The sequence below is a fragment of the Chiloscyllium plagiosum genome, unplaced genomic scaffold (genome assembly GCF_037043375.1).
Source record: "Chiloscyllium plagiosum isolate Xiang-an unplaced genomic scaffold, Cpla_swu_hap1 HiC_scaffold_38, whole genome shotgun sequence".
In the NCBI taxonomy this organism is placed as follows: domain Eukaryota; kingdom Metazoa; phylum Chordata; class Chondrichthyes; order Orectolobiformes; family Hemiscylliidae; genus Chiloscyllium; species Chiloscyllium plagiosum.
Genome location: NW_028270176.1, coordinates 21637494 through 21656607, shown reverse-complemented (window position 1 = coordinate 21656607; position 19114 = coordinate 21637494). Strand labels below are relative to the sequence as shown.

The following is a 19114-nucleotide window of genomic DNA, read 5'->3' as shown; positions in this document are numbered from 1 at the left end:
TCGATGTGGACTTGTTGGGCTGAAGGTCCTGTTTCCACACTGTAGCCAATCTAATTTATTCTAATCTCGTCCACACCGACCCTGCAGAGAGCAATCGACCCAGACCCATTCCGCATCATTCCACATTTAATGCTGACGAATCCACCGGGCCCGCACTATCACCGTACACAATGGGACAATGAAGCATGGCCAATCCCGCAGAAGCTACACATCTTTGGACTGAGAGCGGTAACCGGAGCAGCCGGAGCAAACCCACGCACACACGGGCAGAATGTTCAAACTGTACAGACGGTGAGGCGAGAGTCGATTGAAACCTGTGTCCCAAGTATTTGAGTCAGCCAGTGTTAACCAATCCAGCGCAGTGCGCCGGACCACCCGGCTCCATAGCTCAGCGGTTAGAGCACTGGTCTTGTAAACCAGGGGTCGTGAGTTCAAATCTCACTGGGGCCTCTCAGCCATGTCTCCAGCGCCCACTCAGTTTCAACGCTTGGCATGAGACTGCAGGATGCTATGTTCAAGCCCAACGCCAGCTTGTCGTCTAACCGGCTTATTTGGAAGCTACGGCGTTCACCCGCAATCACCAAATGAACGAGTCGCGCTCCTGAATAACCCTGTTGGACTGATAGCTGCTGTTTTTGTCAAGAGCTTGGGAATTGATGTCTGAAACACCAGGGTCATTACCCTGAAGTGACAGATACTTGTCGCCTCTCATTTCTCGTCTCAGACCTGTTGAGCTTTTCCTGCAACTTCTGTTTTTGTCACTTACAGCGTTCAGTTGAAATCCACAAACTTCTTTTTTCTGCAGGCAAAGAACGGGGCTGTGTGTGTTCACGGATTTAACTTTGAGATCGCTGACCTCAGTCACTCCAAGCGAGCGAATGACAATTCCCAATTAGGTCTCCCGGTGATTGTCAGAAATCTCAGAGGCATAGGATCCCTCCAATTTGGAAACAGGCCATTCCGCCCAACCAGTCGCTCAGTGGTTCGCACTGCTGCCTCACAGCGCTAGGGAGCCAGGCTCGATTCCAGCTTTAGGGAATCGAGTCTGTGTCGACTTTGCACATTCTCCCAGAGTCTGCGTGGGTTTGCTCCGGTTTGCTCTCACAGTCCAAAGACGTGCAGGCCGGCTGAATTGGCCATTCTAAATTGCTGAGCTGAAAATGTATTGCTGGAAAAGCGCAGCAGGTCAGGCAGCATCCAAGGAGCAGGAGAATCGACGTTTCGGGCATGAGCCTTTCTACAGGAAGTTCTAAATTGCCCCTAGTCATAGGTGCATTATTCAGAGTGAAACGGGTCTGGGTGGGTTACTCTTCAGAGGATCGATGTGGACTTGTTGGGCTGAAGGTCCTGTTTCCACACTGTAGCCAATCTAATTTATTCTAATCTCGTCCACACCGACCCTGCAGAGAGCAATCGACCCAGACCCATTCCGCATCATTCCACATTTAATGCTGACGAATCCACCGGGCCCGCACTATCACCGTACACAATGGGACAATGAAGCATGGCCAATCCCGCAGAAGCTACACATCTTTGGACTGAGAGCGGTAACCGGAGCAGCCGGAGCAAACCCACGCACACACGGGCAGAATGTTCAAACTGTACAGACGGTGAGGCGAGAGTCGATTGAAACCTGTGTCCCAAGTATTTGAGTCAGCCAGTGTTAACCAATCCAGCGCAGGGCGCCGGACCACCCGGCTCCATAGCTCAGCGGTTAGAGCACTGGTCTTGTAAACCAGGGGTCGTGAGTTCAAATCTCACTGGGGCCTCTCAGCCATGTCTCCAGCGCCCACTCAGTTTCAACGCTTGGCATGAGACTGCAGGATGCTATGTTCAAGCCCAACGCCAGCTTGTCGTCTAACCGGCTTATTTGGAAGCTACGGCGTTCACCCGCAATCACCAAATGAACGAGTCGTGCTCCTGAATAACCCTGTTGGACTGATAGCTGCTGTTTTTGTCAAGAGCTTGGGAATTGATGTCTGAAACACCAGGGTCATTACCCTGAAGTGACAGACACTTGTCGCCTCTCATTTCTCGTCTCAGACCTGTTGAGCTTTTCCTGCAACTTCTGTTTTTGTCACTTACAGCGTTCAGTTGAAATCCACAAACTTCTTTTTTCTGCAGGCAAAGAACGGGGCTGTGTGTGTTCACGGATTTAACTTTGAGATCGCTGACCTCAGTCACTCCAAGCGAGCGAATGACAATTCCCAATTAGGTCTCCCGGTGATTGTCAGAAATCTCAGAGGCATAGGATCCCTCCAGTTTGGAAACAGGCCATTCCGCCCAACCAGTCGCTGAGTGGTTCGCACTGCTGCCTCACAGCGCTAGGGAGCCAGGCTCGATTCCAGCTTTAGGGAATCGAGTCTGTGTCGACTTTGCACATTCTCCCAGAGTCTGCGTGGGTTTGCTCCGGTTTGCTCTCACAGTCCAAAGACGTGCAGGCCGGCTGAATTGGCCATTCTAAATTGCTGAGCTGAAAATGTATTGCTGGAAAAGCGCAGCAGGTCAGGCAGCATCCAAGGAGCAGGAGAATCGACGTTTCGGGCATGAGCCCTTCTACAGGAAGTTCTAAATTGCCCCTAGTCATAGGTGCATTATTCAGAGTGAAACGGGTCTGGGTGGGTTACTCTTCAGAGGATCGATGTGGACTTGTTGGGCTGAAGGTCCTGTTTCCACACTGTAGCCAATCTAATTTATTCTAATCTCGTCCACACCGACCCTGCAGAGAGCAATCGACCCAGACCCATTCCGCATCATTCCACATTTAATGCTGACGAATCCACCGGGCCCGCACTATCACCGTACACAATGGGACAATGAAGCATGGCCAATCCCGCAGAAGCTACACATCTTTGGACTGAGAGCGGTAACCGGAGCAGCCGGAGCAAACCCACGCACACACGGGCAGAATGTTCAAACTGTACAGACGGTGAGGCGAGAGTCGATTGAAACCTGCGTCCCATGTATTTGAGTCAGCCAGTGTTAACCAATCCAGCGCAGTGCGCCGGACCACCCGGCTCCATAGCTCAGCGGTTAGAGCACTGGTCTTGTAAACCAGTGGTCGTGAGTTCAAATCTCACTGGGGCCTCTCAGCCATGTCTCCAGCGCCCACTCAGTTTCAACGCTTGGCATGAGACTGTAGGATGCTATGTTCAAGCTCAACGCCAGCTTGTCGTCTAACCGGCTTATTTGGAAGCTACGGCGTTCACCCGCAATCACCAAATGAACGAGTCGCGCTCCTGAATAACCCTGTTGGACTGATAGCTGCTGTTTTTGTCAAGAGCTTGGGAATTGATGTCTGAAACACCAGGGTCATTACCCTGAAGTGACAGACACCTGTCGACTCTCATTTCTCGTCTCAGACCTGTTGAGCTTTTCCTGCAACTTCTGTTTTTGTCACTTACAGCGTTCAGTTGAAATCCACAAACTTCTTTCTTCTGCAGGCAAAGAACGGGGCTGTGTGTGTTCACGGATTTAACTTTGAGATCGCTGACCTCAGTCACTCCAAGCGAGCGAATGACAATTCCCAATTAGGTCTCCCGGTGATTGTCAGAAATCTCAGAGGCATAGGATCCCTCCAGTTTGGAAACAGGCCATTCCGCCCAACCAGTCGCTGAGTGGTTCGCACTGCTGCCTCACAGCGCTAGGGAGCCAGGCTCGATTCCAGCTTTAGGGAATCGAGTCTGTGTCGACTTTGCACATTCTCCCAGAGTCTGCGTGGGTTTGCTCCGGTTTGCTCTCACAGTCCAAAGACGTGCAGGCCGGCTGAATTGGCCATTCTAAATTGCTGAGCTGAAAATGTATTGCTGGAAAAGCGCAGCAGGTCAGGCAGCATCCAAGGAGCAGGAGAATCGACGTTTCGGGCATGAGCCCTTCTACAGGAAGTTCTAAATTGCCCCTAGTCATAGGTGCATTATTCAGAGTGAAACGGGTCTGGGTGGGTTACTCTTCAGAGGATCGATGTGGACTTGTTGGGCTGAAGGTCCTGTTTCCACACTGTAGCCAATCTAATTTATTCTAATCTCGTCCACACCGACCCTGCAGAGAGCAATCGACCCAGACCCATTCCGCATCATTCCACATTTAATGCTGACGAATCCACCGGGCCCGCACTATCACCGTACACAATGGGACAATGAAGCATGGCCAATCCCGCAGAAGCTACACATCTTTGGACTGAGAGCGGTAACCGGAGCAGCCGGAGCAAACCCACGCACACACGGGCAGAATGTTCAAACTGTACAGACGGTGAGGCGAGAGTCGATTGAAACCTGCGTCCCATGTATTTGAGTCAGCCAGTGTTAACCAATCCAGCGCAGTGCGCCGGACCACCCGGCTCCATAGCTCAGCGGTTAGAGCACTGGTCTTGTAAACCAGGGGTTGTGAGTTCAAATCTCACTGGGGCCTCTCAGCCATGTCTCCAGCGCCCACTCAGTTTCAACGCTTGGCATGAGACTGTAGGATGCTATGTTCAAGCTCAACGCCAGCTTGTCGTCTAACCGGCTTATTTGGAAGCTACGGCGTTCACCCGCAATCACCAAATGAACGAGTCGCACTCCTGAATAACCCTGTTGGACTGATAGCTGCTGTTTTTGTCAAGAGCTTGGGAATTGATGTCTGAAACACCAGGGTCATTACCCTGAAGTGACAGACACCTGTCGACTCTCATTTCTCGTCTCAGACCTGTTGAGCTTTTCCTGCAACTTCTGTTTTTGTCACTTACAGCGTTCAGTTGAAATCCACAAACTTCTTTCTTCTGCAGGCAAAGAACGGGGCTGTGTGTGTTCACGGATTTAACTTTGAGATCGCTGACCTCAGTCACTCCAAGCGAGCGAATGACAATTCCCAATTAGGTCTCCCGGTGATTGTCAGAAATCTCAGAGGCATAGGATCCCTCCAGTTTGGAAACAGGCCATTCCGCCCAACCAGTCGCTGAGTGGTTCGCACTGCTGCCTCACAGCGCTAGGGAGCCAGGCTCGATTCCAGCTTTAGGGAATCGAGTCTGTGTCGACTTTGCACATTCTCCCAGAGTCTGCGTGGGTTTGCTCCGGTTTGCTCTCACAGTCCAAAGACGTGCAGGCCGGCTGAATTGGCCATTCTAAATTGCTGAGCTGAAAATGTATTGCTGGAAAAGCGCAGCAGGTCAGGCAGCATCCAAGGAGCAGGAGAATCGACGTTTCGGGCATGAGCCCTTCTACAGGAAGTTCTAAATTGCCCCTAGTCATAGGTGCATTATTCAGAGTGAAACGGGTCTGGGTGGGTTACTCTTCAGAGGATCGATGTGGACTTGTTGGGCTGAAGGTCCTGTTTCCACACTGTAGCCAATCTAATTTATTCTAATCTCGTCCACACCGACCCTGCAGAGAGCAATCGACCCAGACCCATTCCGCATCATTCCACATTTAATGCTGACGAATCCACCGGGCCCGCACTATCACCGTACACAATGGGACAATGAAGCATGGCCAATCCCGCAGAAGCTACACATCTTTGGACTGAGAGCGGTAACCGGAGCAGCCGGAGCAAACCCACGCACACACGGGCAGAATGTTCAAACTGTACAGACGGTGAGGCGAGAGTCGATTGAAACCTGCGTCCCATGTATTTGAGTCAGCCAGTGTTAACCAATCCAGCGCAGTGCGCCGGACCACCCGGCTCCATAGCTCAGCGGTTAGAGCACTGGTCTTGTAAACCAGGGGTCGTGAGTTCAAATCTCACTGGGGCCTCTCAGCCATGTCTCCAGCGCCCACTCAGTTTCAACGCTTGGTATGAGACTGTAGGATGCTATGTTCAAGCTCAACGCCAGCTTGTCGTCTAACCGGCTTATTTGGAAGCTACGGCGTTCACCCGCAATCACCAAATGAACGAGTCGCGCTCCTGAATAACCCTGTTGGACTGATAGCTGCTGTTTTTGTCAAGAGCTTGGGAATTGATGTCTGAAACACCAGGGTCATTACCCTGAAGTGACAGACACTTGTCGCCTCTCATTTCTCGTCTCAGACCTGTTGAGCTTTTCCTGCAACTTCTGTTTTTGTCACTTACAGCGTTCAGTTGAAATCCACAAACTTCTTTTTTCTGCAGGCAAAGAACGGGGCTGTGTGTGTTCACGGATTTAACTTTGAGATCGCTGACCTCAGTCACTCCAAGCGAGCGAATGACAATTCCCAATTAGGTCTCCCGGTGATTGTCAGAAATCTCAGAGGCATAGGATCCCTCCAGTTTGGAAACAGGCCATTCCGCCCAACCAGTCGCTCAGTGGTTCGCACTGCTGCCTCACAGCGCTAGGGAGCCAGGCTCGATTCCAGCTTTAGGGAATCGAGTCTGTGTCGACTTTGCACATTCTCCCAGAGTCTGCGTGGGTTTGCTCCGGTTTGCTCTCACAGTCCAAAGACGTGCAGGCCGGCTGAATTGGCCATTCTAAATTGCTGAGCTGAAAATGTATTGCTGGAAAAGCGCAGCAGGTCAGGCAGCATCCAAGGAGCAGGAGAATCGACGTTTCGGGCATGAGCCTTTCTACAGGAAGGTCTAAATTGCCCCTAGTCATAGGTGCATTATTCAGAGTGAAACGGGTCTGGGTGGGTTACTCTTCAGAGGATCGATGTGGACTTGTTGGGCTGAAGGTCCTGTTTCCACACTGTAGCCAATCTAATTTATTCTAATCTCGTCCACACCGACCCTGCAGAGAGCAATCGACCCAGACCCATTCCGCATCATTCCACATTTAATGCTGACGAATCCACCGGGCCCGCACTATCACCGTACACAATGGGACAATGAAGCATGGCCAATCCCGCAGAAGCTACACATCTTTGGACTGAGAGCGGTAACCGGAGCAGCCGGAGCAAACCCACGCACACACGGGCAGAATGTTCAAACTGTACAGACGGTGAGGCGAGAGTCGATTGAAACCTGTGTCCCAAGTATTTGAGTCAGCCAGTGTTAACCAATCCAGCGCAGTGCGCCGGACCACCCGGCTCCATAGCTCAGCGGTTAGAGCACTGGTCTTGTAAACCAGGGGTCGTGAGTTCAAATCTCACTGGGGCCTCTCAGCCATGTCTCCAGCGCCCACTCAGTTTCAACGCTTGGCATGAGACTGCAGGATGCTATGTTCAAGCCCAACGCCAGCTTGTCGTCTAACCGGCTTATTTGGAAGCTACGGCGTTCACCCGCAATCACCAAATGAACGAGTCGCGCTCCTGAATAACCCTGTTGGACTGATAGCTGCTGTTTTTGTCAAGAGCTTGGGAATTGATGTCTGAAACACCAGGGTCATTACCCTGAAGTGACAGATACTTGTCGCCTCTCATTTCTCGTCTCAGACCTGTTGAGCTTTTCCTGCAACTTCTGTTTTTGTCACTTACAGCGTTCAGTTGAAATCCACAAACTTCTTTTTTCTGCAGGCAAAGAACGGGGCTGTGTGTGTTCACGGATTTAACTTTGAGATCGCTGACCTCAGTCACTCCAAGCGAGCGAATGACAATTCCCAATTAGGTCTCCCGGTGATTGTCAGAAATCTCAGAGGCATAGGATCCCTCCAATTTGGAAACAGGCCATTCCGCCCAACCAGTCGCTCAGTGGTTCGCACTGCTGCCTCACAGCGCTAGGGAGCCAGGCTCGATTCCAGCTTTAGGGAATCGAGTCTGTGTCGACTTTGCACATTCTCCCAGAGTCTGCGTGGGTTTGCTCCGGTTTGCTCTCACAGTCCAAAGACGTGCAGGCCGGCTGAATTGGCCATTCTAAATTGCTGAGCTGAAAATGTATTGCTGGAAAAGCGCAGCAGGTCAGGCAGCATCCAAGGAGCAGGAGAATCGACGTTTCGGGCATGAGCCTTTCTACAGGAAGTTCTAAATTGCCCCTAGTCATAGGTGCATTATTCAGAGTGAAACGGGTCTGGGTGGGTTACTCTTCAGAGGATCGATGTGGACTTGTTGGGCTGAAGGTCCTGTTTCCACACTGTAGCCAATCTAATTTATTCTAATCTCGTCCACACCGACCCTGCAGAGAGCAATCGACCCAGACCCATTCCGCATCATTCCACATTTAATGCTGACGAATCCACCGGGCCCGCACTATCACCGTACACAATGGGACAATGAAGCATGGCCAATCCCGCAGAAGCTACACATCTTTGGACTGAGAGCGGTAACCGGAGCAGCCGGAGCAAACCCACGCACACACGGGCAGAATGTTCAAACTGTACAGACGGTGAGGCGAGAGTCGATTGAAACCTGTGTCCCAAGTATTTGAGTCAGCCAGTGTTAACCAATCCAGCGCAGGGCGCCGGACCACCCGGCTCCATAGCTCAGCGGTTAGAGCACTGGTCTTGTAAACCAGGGGTCGTGAGTTCAAATCTCACTGGGGCCTCTCAGCCATGTCTCCAGCGCCCACTCAGTTTCAACGCTTGGCATGAGACTGCAGGATGCTATGTTCAAGCCCAACGCCAGCTTGTCGTCTAACCGGCTTATTTGGAAGCTACGGCGTTCACCCGCAATCACCAAATGAACGAGTCGTGCTCCTGAATAACCCTGTTGGACTGATAGCTGCTGTTTTTGTCAAGAGCTTGGGAATTGATGTCTGAAACACCAGGGTCATTACCCTGAAGTGACAGACACTTGTCGCCTCTCATTTCTCGTCTCAGACCTGTTGAGCTTTTCCTGCAACTTCTGTTTTTGTCACTTACAGCGTTCAGTTGAAATCCACAAACTTCTTTTTTCTGCAGGCAAAGAACGGGGCTGTGTGTGTTCACGGATTTAACTTTGAGATCGCTGACCTCAGTCACTCCAAGCGAGCGAATGACAATTCCCAATTAGGTCTCCCGGTGATTGTCAGAAATCTCAGAGGCATAGGATCCCTCCAGTTTGGAAACAGGCCATTCCGCCCAACCAGTCGCTCAGTGGTTCGCACTGCTGCCTCACAGCGCTAGGGAGCCAGGCTCGATTCCAGCTTTAGGGAATCGAGTCTGTGTCGACTTTGCACATTCTCCCAGAGTCTGCGTGGGTTTGCTCCGGTTTGCTCTCACAGTCCAAAGACGTGCAGGCCGGCTGAATTGGCCATTCTAAATTGCTGAGCTGAAAATGTATTGCTGGAAAAGCGCAGCAGGTCAGGCAGCATCCAAGGAGCAGGAGAATCGACGTTTCGGGCATGAGCCTTTCTACAGGAAGTTCTAAATTGCCCCTAGTCATAGGTGCATTATTCAGAGTGAAACGGGTCTGGGTGGGTTACTCTTCAGAGGATCGATGTGGACTTGTTGGGCTGAAGGTCCTGTTTCCACACTGTAGCCAATCTAATTTATTCTAATCTCGTCCACACCGACCCTGCAGAGAGCAATCGACCCAGACCCATTCCGCATCATTCCACATTTAATGCTGACGAATCCACCGGGCCCGCACTATCACCGTACACAATGGGACAATGAAGCATGGCCAATCCCGCAGAAGCTACACATCTTTGGACTGAGAGCGGTAACCGGAGCAGCCGGAGCAAACCCACGCACACACGGGCAGAATGTTCAAACTGTACAGACGGTGAGGCGAGAGTCGATTGAAACCTGTGTCCCAAGTATTTGAGTCAGCCAGTGTTAACCAATCCAGCGCAGGGCGCCGGACCACCCGGCTCCATAGCACAGCGGTTAGAGCACTGGTCTTGTAAACCAGGGGTCGTGAGTTCAAATCTCACTGGGGCCTCTCAGCCATGTCTCCAGCGCCCACTCAGTTTCAACGCTTGGCATGAGACTGCAGGATGCTATGTTCAAGCCCAACGCCAGCTTGTCGTCTAACCGGCTTATTTGGAAGCTACGGCGTTCACCCGCAATCACCAAATGAACGAGTCGCGCTCCTGAATAACCCTGTTGGACTGATAGCTGCTGTTTTTGTCAAGAGCTTGGGAATTGATGTCTGAAACACCAGGGTCATTACCCTGAAGTGACAGACACTTGTCGCCTCTCATTTCTCGTCTCAGACCTGTTGAGCTTTTCCTGCAACTTCTGTTTTTGTCACTTACAGCGTTCAGTTGAAATCCACAAACTTCTTTTTTCTGCAGGCAAAGAACGGGGCTGTGTGTGTTCACGGATTTAACTTTGAGATCGCTGACCTCAGTCACTCCAAGCGAGCGAATGACAATTCCCAATTAGGTCTCCCGGTGATTGTCAGAAATCTCAGAGGCATAGGATCCCTCCAATTTGGAAACAGGCCATTCCGCCCAACCAGTCGCTCAGTGGTTCGCCCTGCTGCCTCACAGCGCTAGGGAGCCAGGCTCGATTCCAGCTTAAGGGAATCGAGTCTGTGTCGACTTTGCACATTCTCCCAGAGTCTGCGTGGGTTTGCTCCGGTTTGCTCTCACAGTCCAAAGACGTGCAGGCCGGCTGAATTGGCCATTCTAAATTGCTGAGCTGAAAATGTATTGCTGGAAAAGCGCAGCAGGTCAGGCAGCATCCAAGGAGCAGGAGAATCGACGTTTCGGGCATGAGCCCTTCTACAGGAAGTTCTAAATTGCCCCTAGTCATAGGTGCATTATTCAGAGTGAAACGGGTCTGGGTGGGTGACTCTTCAGAGGATCGATGTGGACTTGTTGGGCTGAAGGTCCTGTTTCCACACTGTAGCCAATCTAATTTATTCTAATCTCGTCCACACCGACCCTGCAGAGAGCAATCGACCCAGACCCATTCCGCATCATTCCACATTTAATGCTGACGAATCCACCGGGCCCGCACTATCACCGTACACAATGGGACAATGAAGCATGGCCAATCCCGCAGAAGCTACACATCTTTGTACTGAGAGCGGTAACCGGAGCAGCCGGAGCAAACCCACGCACACACGGGCAGAATGTTCAAACTGTACAGACGGTGAGGCGAGAGTCGATTGAAACCTGCGTCCCATGTATTTGAGTCAGCCAGTGTTAACCAATCCAGCGCAGGGCGCCGGACCACCCGGCTCCATAGCTCAGCGGTTAGAGCACTGGTCTTGTAAACCAGGGGTCGTGAGTTCAAATCTCACTGGGGCCTCTCAGCCATGTCTCCAGCGCCCACTCAGTTTCAACGCTTGGCATGAGACTGTAGGATGCTATGTTCAAACTCAACGCCAGCTTGTCGTCTAACCGGCTTATTTGGAAGCTACGGCGTTCACCCGCAATCACCAAATGAACGAGTCGCGCTCCTGAATAACCCTGTTGGACTGATAGCTGCTGTTTTTGTCAAGAGCTTGGGAATTGATGTCTGAAACACCAGGGTCATTACCCTGAAGTGACAGACACCTGTCGACTCTCATTTCTCGTCTCAGACCTGTTGAGCTTTTCCTGCAACTTCTGTTTTTGTCACTTACAGCGTTCAGTTGAAATCCACAAACTTCTTTTTTCTGCAGGCAAAGAACGGGGCTGTGTGTGTTCACGGATTTAACTTTGAGATCGCTGACCTCAGTCACTCCAAGCGAGCGAATGACAATTCCCAATTAGGTCTCCCGGTGATTGTCAGAAATCTCAGAGGCATAGGATCCCTCCAGTTTGGAAACAGGCCATTCCGCCCAACCAGTCGCTCAGTGGTTCGCCCTGCTGCCTCACAGCGCTAGGGAGCCAGGCTCGATTCCAGCTTTAGGGAATCGAGTCTGTGTCGACTTTGCACATTCTCCCAGAGTCTGCGTGGGTTTGCTCCGGTTTGCTCTCACAGTCCAAAGACGTGCAGGCCGGCTGAATTGGCCATTCTAAATTGCTGAGCTGAAAATGTATTGCTGGAAAAGCGCAGCAGGTCAGGCAGCATCCAAGGAGCAGGAGAATCGACGTTTCGGGCATGAGCCCTTCTACAGGAAGTTCTAAATTGCCCCTAGTCATAGGTGCATTATTCAGAGTGAAACGGGTCTGGGTGGGTGACTCTTCAGAGGATCGATGTGGACTTGTTGGGCTGAAGGTCCTGTTTCCACACTGTAGCCAATCTAATTTATTCTAATCTCGTCCACACCGACCCTGCAGAGAGCAATCGACCCAGACCCATTCCGCATCATTCCACATTTAATGCTGACGAATCCACCGGGCCCGCACTATCACCGTACACAATGGGACAATGAAGCATGGCCAATCCCGCAGAAGCTACACATCTTTGGACTGAGAGCGGTAACCGGAGCAGCCGGAGCAAACCCACGCACACACGGGCAGAATGTTCAAACTGTACAGACGGTGAGGCGAGAGTCGATTGAAACCTGCGTCCCATGTATTTGAGTCAGCCAGTGTTAACCAATCCAGCGCAGGGCGCCGGACCACCCGGCTCCATAGCTCAGCGGTTAGAGCACTGGTCTTGTAAACCAGGGGTCGTGAGTTCAAATCTCACTGGGGCCTCTCAGCCATGTCTCCAGCGCCCACTCAGTTTCAACGCTTGGCATGAGACTGTAGGATGCTATGTTCAAACTCAACGCCAGCTTGTCGTCTAACCGGCTTATTTGGAAGCTACGGCGTTCACCCGCAATCACCAAATGAACGAGTCGCGCTCCTGAATAACCCTGTTGGACTGATAGCTGCTGTTTTTGTCAAGAGCTTGGGAATTGATGTCTGAAACACCAGGGTCATTACCCTGAAGTGACAGACACCTGTCGACTCTCATTTCTCGTCTCAGACCTGTTGAGCTTTTCCTGCAACTTCTGTTTTTGTCACTTACAGCGTTCAGTTGAAATCCACAAACTTCTTTCTTCTGCAGGCAAAGAACGGGGCTGTGTGTGTTCACGGATTTAACTTTGAGATCGCTGACCTCAGTCACTCCAAGCGAGCGAATGACAATTCCCAATTAGGTCTCCCGGTGATTGTCAGAAATCTCAGAGGCATAGGATCCCTCCAGTTTGGAAACAGGCCATTCCGCCCAACCAGTCGCTGAGTGGTTCGCACTGCTGCCTCACAGCGCTAGGGAGCCAGGCTCGATTCCAGCTTTAGGGAATCGAGTCTGTGTCGACTTTGCACATTCTCCCAGAGTCTGCGTGGGTTTGCTCCGGTTTGCTCTCACAGTCCAAAGACGTGCAGGCCGGCTGAATTGGCCATTCTAAATTGCTGAGCTGAAAATGTATTGCTGGAAAAGCGCAGCAGGTCAGGCAGCATCCAAGGAGCAGGAGAATCGACGTTTCGGGCATGAGCCCTTCTACAGGAAGTTGTAAATTGCCCCTAGTCATAGGTGCATTATTCAGAGTGAAACGGGTCTGGGTGGGTTACTCTTCAGAGGATCGATGTGGACTTGTTGGGCTGAAGGTCCTGTTTCCACACTGTAGCCAATCTAATTTATTCTAATCTCGTCCACACCGACCCTGCAGAGAGCAATCGACCCAGACCCATTCCGCATCATTCCACATTTAATGCTGACGAATCCACCGGGCCCGCACTATCACCGTACACAATGGGACAATGAAGCATGGCCAATCCCGCAGAAGCTACACATCTTTGGACTGAGAGCGGTAACCGGAGCAGCCGGAGCAAACCCACGCACACACGGGCAGAATGTTCAAACTGTACAGACGGTGAGGCGAGAGTCGATTGAAACCTGCGTCCCATGTATTTGAGTCAGCCAGTGTTAACCAATCCAGCGCAGTGCGCCGGACCACCCGGCTCCATAGCTCAGCGGTTAGAGCACTGGTCTTGTAAACCAGGGGTCGTGAGTTCAAATCTCACTGGGGCCTCTCAGCCATGTCTCCAGCGCCCACTCAGTTTCAACGCTTGGCATGAGACTGTAGGATGCTATGTTCAAGCTCAACGCCAGCTTGTCGTCTAACCGGCTTATTTGGAAGCTACGGCGTTCACCCGCAATCACCAAATAAACGAGTCGCGCTCCTGAATAACCTTGTTGGACTGATAGCTGCTGTTTTTGTCAAGAGCTTGGGAATTGATGTCTGAAACACCAGGGTCATTACCCTGAAGTGACAGACACCTGTCGACTCTCATTTCTCGTCTCAGACCTGTTGAGCTTTTCCTGCAACTTCTGTTTTTGTCACTTACAGCGTTCAGTTGAAATCCACAAACTTCTTTCTTCTGCAGGCAAAGAACGGGGCTGTGTGTGTTCACGAATTTAACTTTGAGATCGCTGACCTCAGTCACTCCAAGCGAGCGAATGACAATTCCCAATTAGGTCTCCCGGTGATTGTCAGAAATCTCAGAGGCATAGGATCCCTCCAGTTTGGAAACAGGCCATTCCGCCCAACCAGTCGCTGAGTGGTTCGCACTGCTGCCTCACAACGCTAGGGAGCCAGGCTCGATTCCAGCTTTAGGGAATCGAGTCTGTGTCGACTTTGCACATTCTCCCAGAGTTTGCGTGGGTTTGCTCCGGTTTGCTCTCACAGTCCAAAGACGTGCAGGCCGGCTGAATTGGCCATTCTAAATTGCTGAGCTGAAAATGTATTGCTGGAAAAGCGCAGCAGGTCAGGCAGCATCCAAGGAGCAGGAGAATCGACGTTTCGGGCATGAGCCCTTCTACAGGAAGTTCTAAATTGCCCCTAGTCATAGGTGCATTATTCAGAGTGAAACGGGTCTGGGTGGGTTACTCTTCAGAGGATCGATGTGGACTTGTTGGGCTGAAGGTCCTGTTTCCACACTGTAGCCAATCTAATTTATTCTAATCTCGTCCACACCGACCCTGCAGAGAGCAATCGACCCAGACCCATTCCGCATCATTCCACATTTAATGCTGACGAATCCACCGGGCCCGCACTATCACCGTACACAATGGGACAATGAAGCATGGCCAATCCCGCAGAAGCTACACATCTTTGGACTGAGAGCGGTAACCGGAGCAGCCGGAGCAAACCCACGCACACACGGGCAGAATGTTCAAACTGTACAGACGGTGAGGCGAGAGTCGATTGAAACCTGTGTCCCAAGTATTTGAGTCAGCCAGTGTTAACCAATCCAGCGCAGGGCGCCGGACCACCCGGCTCCATAGCTCAGCGGTTAGAGCACTGGTCTTGTAAACCAGGGGTCGTGAGTTCAAATCTCACTGGGGCCTCTCAGCCATGTCTCCAGCGCCCACTCAGTTTCAACGCTTGGCATGAGACTGCAGGATGCTATGTTCAAGCCCAACGCCAGCTTGTCGTCTAACCGGCTTATTTGGAAGCTACGGCGTTCACCCGCAATCACCAAATGAACGAGTCGCGGTCCTGAATAACCCTGTTGGACTGATAGCTGCTGTTTTTGTCAAGAGCTTGGGAATTGATGTCTGAAACACCAGGGTCATTACCCTGAAGTGACAGACACTTGTCGCCTCTCATTTCTCGTCTCAGACCTGTTGAGCTTTTCCTGCAACTTCTGTTTTTGTCACTTACAGCGTTCAGTTGAAATCCACAAACTTCTTTTTTCTGCAGGCAAAGAACGGGGCTGTGTGTGTTCACGGATTTAACTTTGAGATCGCTGACCTCAGTCACTCCAAGCGAGCGAATGACAATTCCCAATTAGGGGTCCCGGTGATTGTCAGAAATCTCAGAGGCATAGGATCCCTCCAGTTTGGAAACAGGCCATTCCGCCCAACCAGTCGCTCAGTGGTTCGCACTGCTGCCTCACAGCGCTAGGGAGCCAGGCTCGATTCCAGCTTTAGGGAATCGAGTCTGTGTCGACTTTGCACATTCTCCCAGAGTCTGCGTGGGTTTGCTCCGGTTTGCTCTCACAGTCCAAAGACGTGCAGGCCGGCTGAATTGGCCATTCTAAATTGCTGAGCTGAAAATGTATTGCTGGAAAAGCGCAGCAGGTCAGGCAGCATCCAAGGAGCAGGAGAATCGACGTTTCGGGCATGAGCCTTTCTACAGGAAGTTCTAAATTGCCCCTAGTCATAGGTGCATTATTCAGAGAGAAACGGGTCTGGGTGGGTTACTCTTCAGAGGATCGATGTGGACTTGTTGGGCTGAAGGTCCTGTTTCCACACTGTAGCCAATCTAATTTATTCTAATCTCGTCCACACCGACCCTGCAGAGAGCAATCGACCCAGACCCATTCCGCATCATTCCACATTTAATGCTGACGAATCCACCGGGCCCGCACTATCACCGTACACAATGGGACAATGAAGCATGGCCAATCCCGCAGAAGCTACACATCTTTGGACTGAGAGCGGTAACCGGAGCAGCCGGAGCAAACCCACGCACACACGGGCAGAATGTTCAAACTGTACAGACGGTGAGGCGAGAGTCGATTGAAACCTGTGTCCCAAGTATTTGAGTCAGCCAGTGTTAACCAATCCAGCGCAGGGCGCCGGACCACCCGGCTCCATAGCTCAGCGGTTAGAGCACTGGTCTTGTAAACCAGGGGTCGTGAGTTCAAATCTCACTGGGGCCTCTCAGCCATGTCTCCAGCGCCCACTCAGTTTCAACGCTTGGCATGAGACTGCAGGATGCTATGTTCAAGCCCAACGCCAGCTTGTCGTCTAACCGGCTTATTTGGATGCTACGGCGTTCACCCGCAATCACCAAATGAACGAGTCGCGCTCCTGAATAACCCTGTTGGACTGATAGCTGCTGTTTTTGTCAAGAGCTTGGGAATTGATGTCTGAAACACCAGGGTCATTACCCTGAAGTGACAGACACTTGTCGCCTCTCATTTCTCGTCTCAGACCTGTTGAGCTTTTCCTGCAACTTCTGTTTTTGTCACTTACAGCGTTCAGTTGAAATCCACAAACTTCTTTTTTCTGCAGGCAAAGAACGGGGCTGTGTGTGTTCACGGATTTAACTTTGAGATCGCTGACCTCAGTCACTCCAAGCGAGCGAATGACAATTCCCAATTAGGTCTCCCGGTGATTGTCAGAAATCTCAGAGGCATAGGATCCCTCCAGTTTGGAAACAGGCCATTCCGCCCAACCAGTCGCTCAGTGGTTCGCACTGCTGCCTCACAGCGCTAGGGAGCCAGGCTCGATTCCAGCTTTAGGGAATCGAGTCTGTGTCGACTTTGCACATTCTCCCAGAGTCTGCGTGGGTTTGCTCCGGTTTGCTCTCACAGTCCAAAGACGTGCAGGCCGGCTGAATTGGCCATTCTAAATTGCTGAGCTGAAAATGTATTGCTGGAAAAGCGCAGCAGGTCAGGCAGCATCCAAGGAGCAGGAGAATCGACGTTTCGGGCATGAGCCTTTCTACAGGAAGTTGTAAATTGCCCCTAGTCATAGGTGCATTATTCAGAGTGAAACGGGTCTGGGTGGGTTACTCTTCAGAGGATCGATGTGGACTTGTTGGGCTGAAGGTCCTGTTTCCACACTGTAGCCAATCTAATTTATTCTAATCTCGTCCACACCGACCCTGCAGAGAGCAATCGACCCAGACCCATTCCGCATCATTCCACATTTAATGCTGACGAATCCACCGGGCCCGCACTATCACCGTACACAATGGGACAATGAAGCATGGCCAATCCCGCAGAAGCTACACATCTTTGGACTGAGAGCGGTAACCGGAGCAGCCGGAGAAAACCCACGCACACACGGGCAGAATGTTCAAACTGTACAGACGGTGAGGCGAGAGTCGATTGAAACCTGTGTCCCAAGTATTTGAGTCAGCCAGTGTTAACCAATCCAGCGCAGGGCGCCGGACCACCCGGCTCCATAGCTCAGCGGTTAGAGCACTGGTCTTGTAAACCAGGGGTCGTGAGTTCAAATCTCACTGGGGCCTCTCAGCCATGTCTCCAGCGCCCACTCAGTTTCAACGCTTGGCATGAGACTGCAGGATGCTATGTTCAAGCCCAACGCCAGCTTGTCGTCTAACCGGCTTATTTGGAAGCTACGGCGTTCACCCGCAATCACCAAATGAACGAGTCGCGCTCCTGAATAACCCTGTTGGACTGATAGCTGCTGTTTTTGTCAAGAGCTTGGGAATTGATGTCTGAAACACCAGGGTCATTACCCTGAAGTGACAGACACTTGTCGCCTCTCATTTCTCGTCTCAGACCTGTTGAGCTTTTCCTGCAACTTCTGTTTTTGTCACTTACAGCGTTCAGTTGAAATCCACAAACTTCTTTTTTCTGCAGGCAAAGAACGGGGCTGTGTGTGTTCACGGATTTAACTTTGAGATCGCTGACCTCAGTCACTCCAAGCGAGCGAATGACAATTCCCAATTAGGGGTCCCGGTGATTGTCAGAAATCTCAGAGGCATAGGATCCCTCCAGTTTGGAAACAGGCCATTCCGCCCAACCAGTCGCTCAGTGGTTCGCACTGCTGCCTCACAGCGCTAGGGAGCCAGGCTCGATTCCAGCTTTAGGGAATCGAGTCTGTGTCGACTTTGCACATTCTCCCAGAGTCTGCGTGGGTTTGCTCCGGTTTGCTCTCACAGTCCAAAGACGTGCAGGCCGGCTGAATTGGCCATTCTAAATTGCTGAGCTGAAAATGTATTGCTGGAAAAGCGCAGCAGGTCAGGCAGCATCCAAGGAGCAGGAGAATCGACGTTTCGGGCATGAGCCTTTCTACAGGAAGTTCTAAATTGCCCCTAGTCATAGGTGCATTATTCAGAGAGAAACGGGTCTGGGTGGGTTACTCTTCAGAGGATCGATGTGGACTTGTTGGGCTGAAGGTCCTGTTTCCACACTGTAGCCAATCTAATTTATTCTAATCTCGTCCACACCGACCCTGCAGAGAGCAATCGACCCAGACCCATTCCGCATCATTCCACATTTAATGCTGACGAATCCACCGGGCCCGCACTATCACCGTACACAATGGGACAATGAAGCATGGCCAATCCCGCAGAAGCTACACATCTTTGGACTGAGAGCGGTAACCGGAGCAGCCGGAGCAAACCCACGCACACACGGGCAGAATGTTCAAACTGTACAGACGGTGAGGCGAGAGTCGATTGAAACCTGTGTCCCAAGTATTTGAGTCAGCCAGTGTTAACCAATCCAGCGCAGGGCGCCGGACCACCCGGCTCCATAGCTCAGCGGTTAGAGCACTGGTCTTGTAAACCAGGGGTCGTGAGTTCAAATCTCACTGGGGCCTCTCAGCCATGTCTCCAGCGCCCACTCAGTTTCAACGCTTGGCATGAGACTGCAGGATGCTATGTTCAAGCCCAACGCCAGCTTGTCGTCTAACCGGCTTATTTGGAAGCTACGGCGTTCACCCGCAATCACCAAATGAACGAGTCGCGCTCCTGAATAACCCTGTTGGACTGATAGCTGCTGTTTTTGTCAAGAGCTT

The 19114-nt window shown here is 51.5% G+C and overlaps 14 non-coding genes across 14 annotated transcripts; all 14 read left to right on the top strand.

The window, feature by feature from the left end:
- Positions 1–377: 377 nt before the first annotated feature.
- trnat-ugu (transfer RNA threonine (anticodon UGU)) lies at positions 378–450 on the top strand. The gene has a single exon. It is a non-coding gene; the product is annotated as a tRNA-Thr (tRNA).
- Positions 451–1696: 1246 nt separating this feature from the next.
- Positions 1697–1769, top strand: trnat-ugu (transfer RNA threonine (anticodon UGU)). Its single transcript has one exon. It is a non-coding gene; the product is annotated as a tRNA-Thr (tRNA).
- A 1246-nt stretch (positions 1770–3015) lies between these two features.
- trnat-ugu (transfer RNA threonine (anticodon UGU)) lies at positions 3016–3088 on the top strand. The gene has a single exon. It is a non-coding gene; the product is annotated as a tRNA-Thr (tRNA).
- Positions 3089–4334: 1246 nt separating this feature from the next.
- On the top strand, positions 4335–4407 carry trnat-ugu (transfer RNA threonine (anticodon UGU)). Its single transcript has one exon. It is a non-coding gene; the product is annotated as a tRNA-Thr (tRNA).
- Positions 4408–5653: 1246 nt separating this feature from the next.
- trnat-ugu (transfer RNA threonine (anticodon UGU)) lies at positions 5654–5726 on the top strand. Its single transcript has one exon. It is a non-coding gene; the product is annotated as a tRNA-Thr (tRNA).
- Positions 5727–6972: 1246 nt separating this feature from the next.
- Positions 6973–7045, top strand: trnat-ugu (transfer RNA threonine (anticodon UGU)). The gene has a single exon. It is a non-coding gene; the product is annotated as a tRNA-Thr (tRNA).
- A 1246-nt stretch (positions 7046–8291) lies between these two features.
- Positions 8292–8364, top strand: trnat-ugu (transfer RNA threonine (anticodon UGU)). Its single transcript has one exon. It is a non-coding gene; the product is annotated as a tRNA-Thr (tRNA).
- A 2565-nt stretch (positions 8365–10929) lies between these two features.
- trnat-ugu (transfer RNA threonine (anticodon UGU)) lies at positions 10930–11002 on the top strand. Its single transcript has one exon. It is a non-coding gene; the product is annotated as a tRNA-Thr (tRNA).
- A 1246-nt stretch (positions 11003–12248) lies between these two features.
- On the top strand, positions 12249–12321 carry trnat-ugu (transfer RNA threonine (anticodon UGU)). Its single transcript has one exon. It is a non-coding gene; the product is annotated as a tRNA-Thr (tRNA).
- A 1246-nt stretch (positions 12322–13567) lies between these two features.
- On the top strand, positions 13568–13640 carry trnat-ugu (transfer RNA threonine (anticodon UGU)). Its single transcript has one exon. It is a non-coding gene; the product is annotated as a tRNA-Thr (tRNA).
- A 1246-nt stretch (positions 13641–14886) lies between these two features.
- Positions 14887–14959, top strand: trnat-ugu (transfer RNA threonine (anticodon UGU)). Its single transcript has one exon. It is a non-coding gene; the product is annotated as a tRNA-Thr (tRNA).
- A 1246-nt stretch (positions 14960–16205) lies between these two features.
- Positions 16206–16278, top strand: trnat-ugu (transfer RNA threonine (anticodon UGU)). Its single transcript has one exon. It is a non-coding gene; the product is annotated as a tRNA-Thr (tRNA).
- Positions 16279–17524: 1246 nt separating this feature from the next.
- Positions 17525–17597, top strand: trnat-ugu (transfer RNA threonine (anticodon UGU)). Its single transcript has one exon. It is a non-coding gene; the product is annotated as a tRNA-Thr (tRNA).
- Positions 17598–18843: 1246 nt separating this feature from the next.
- trnat-ugu (transfer RNA threonine (anticodon UGU)) lies at positions 18844–18916 on the top strand. Its single transcript has one exon. It is a non-coding gene; the product is annotated as a tRNA-Thr (tRNA).
- The last annotated feature ends 198 nt before the right edge of the window (positions 18917–19114 follow it).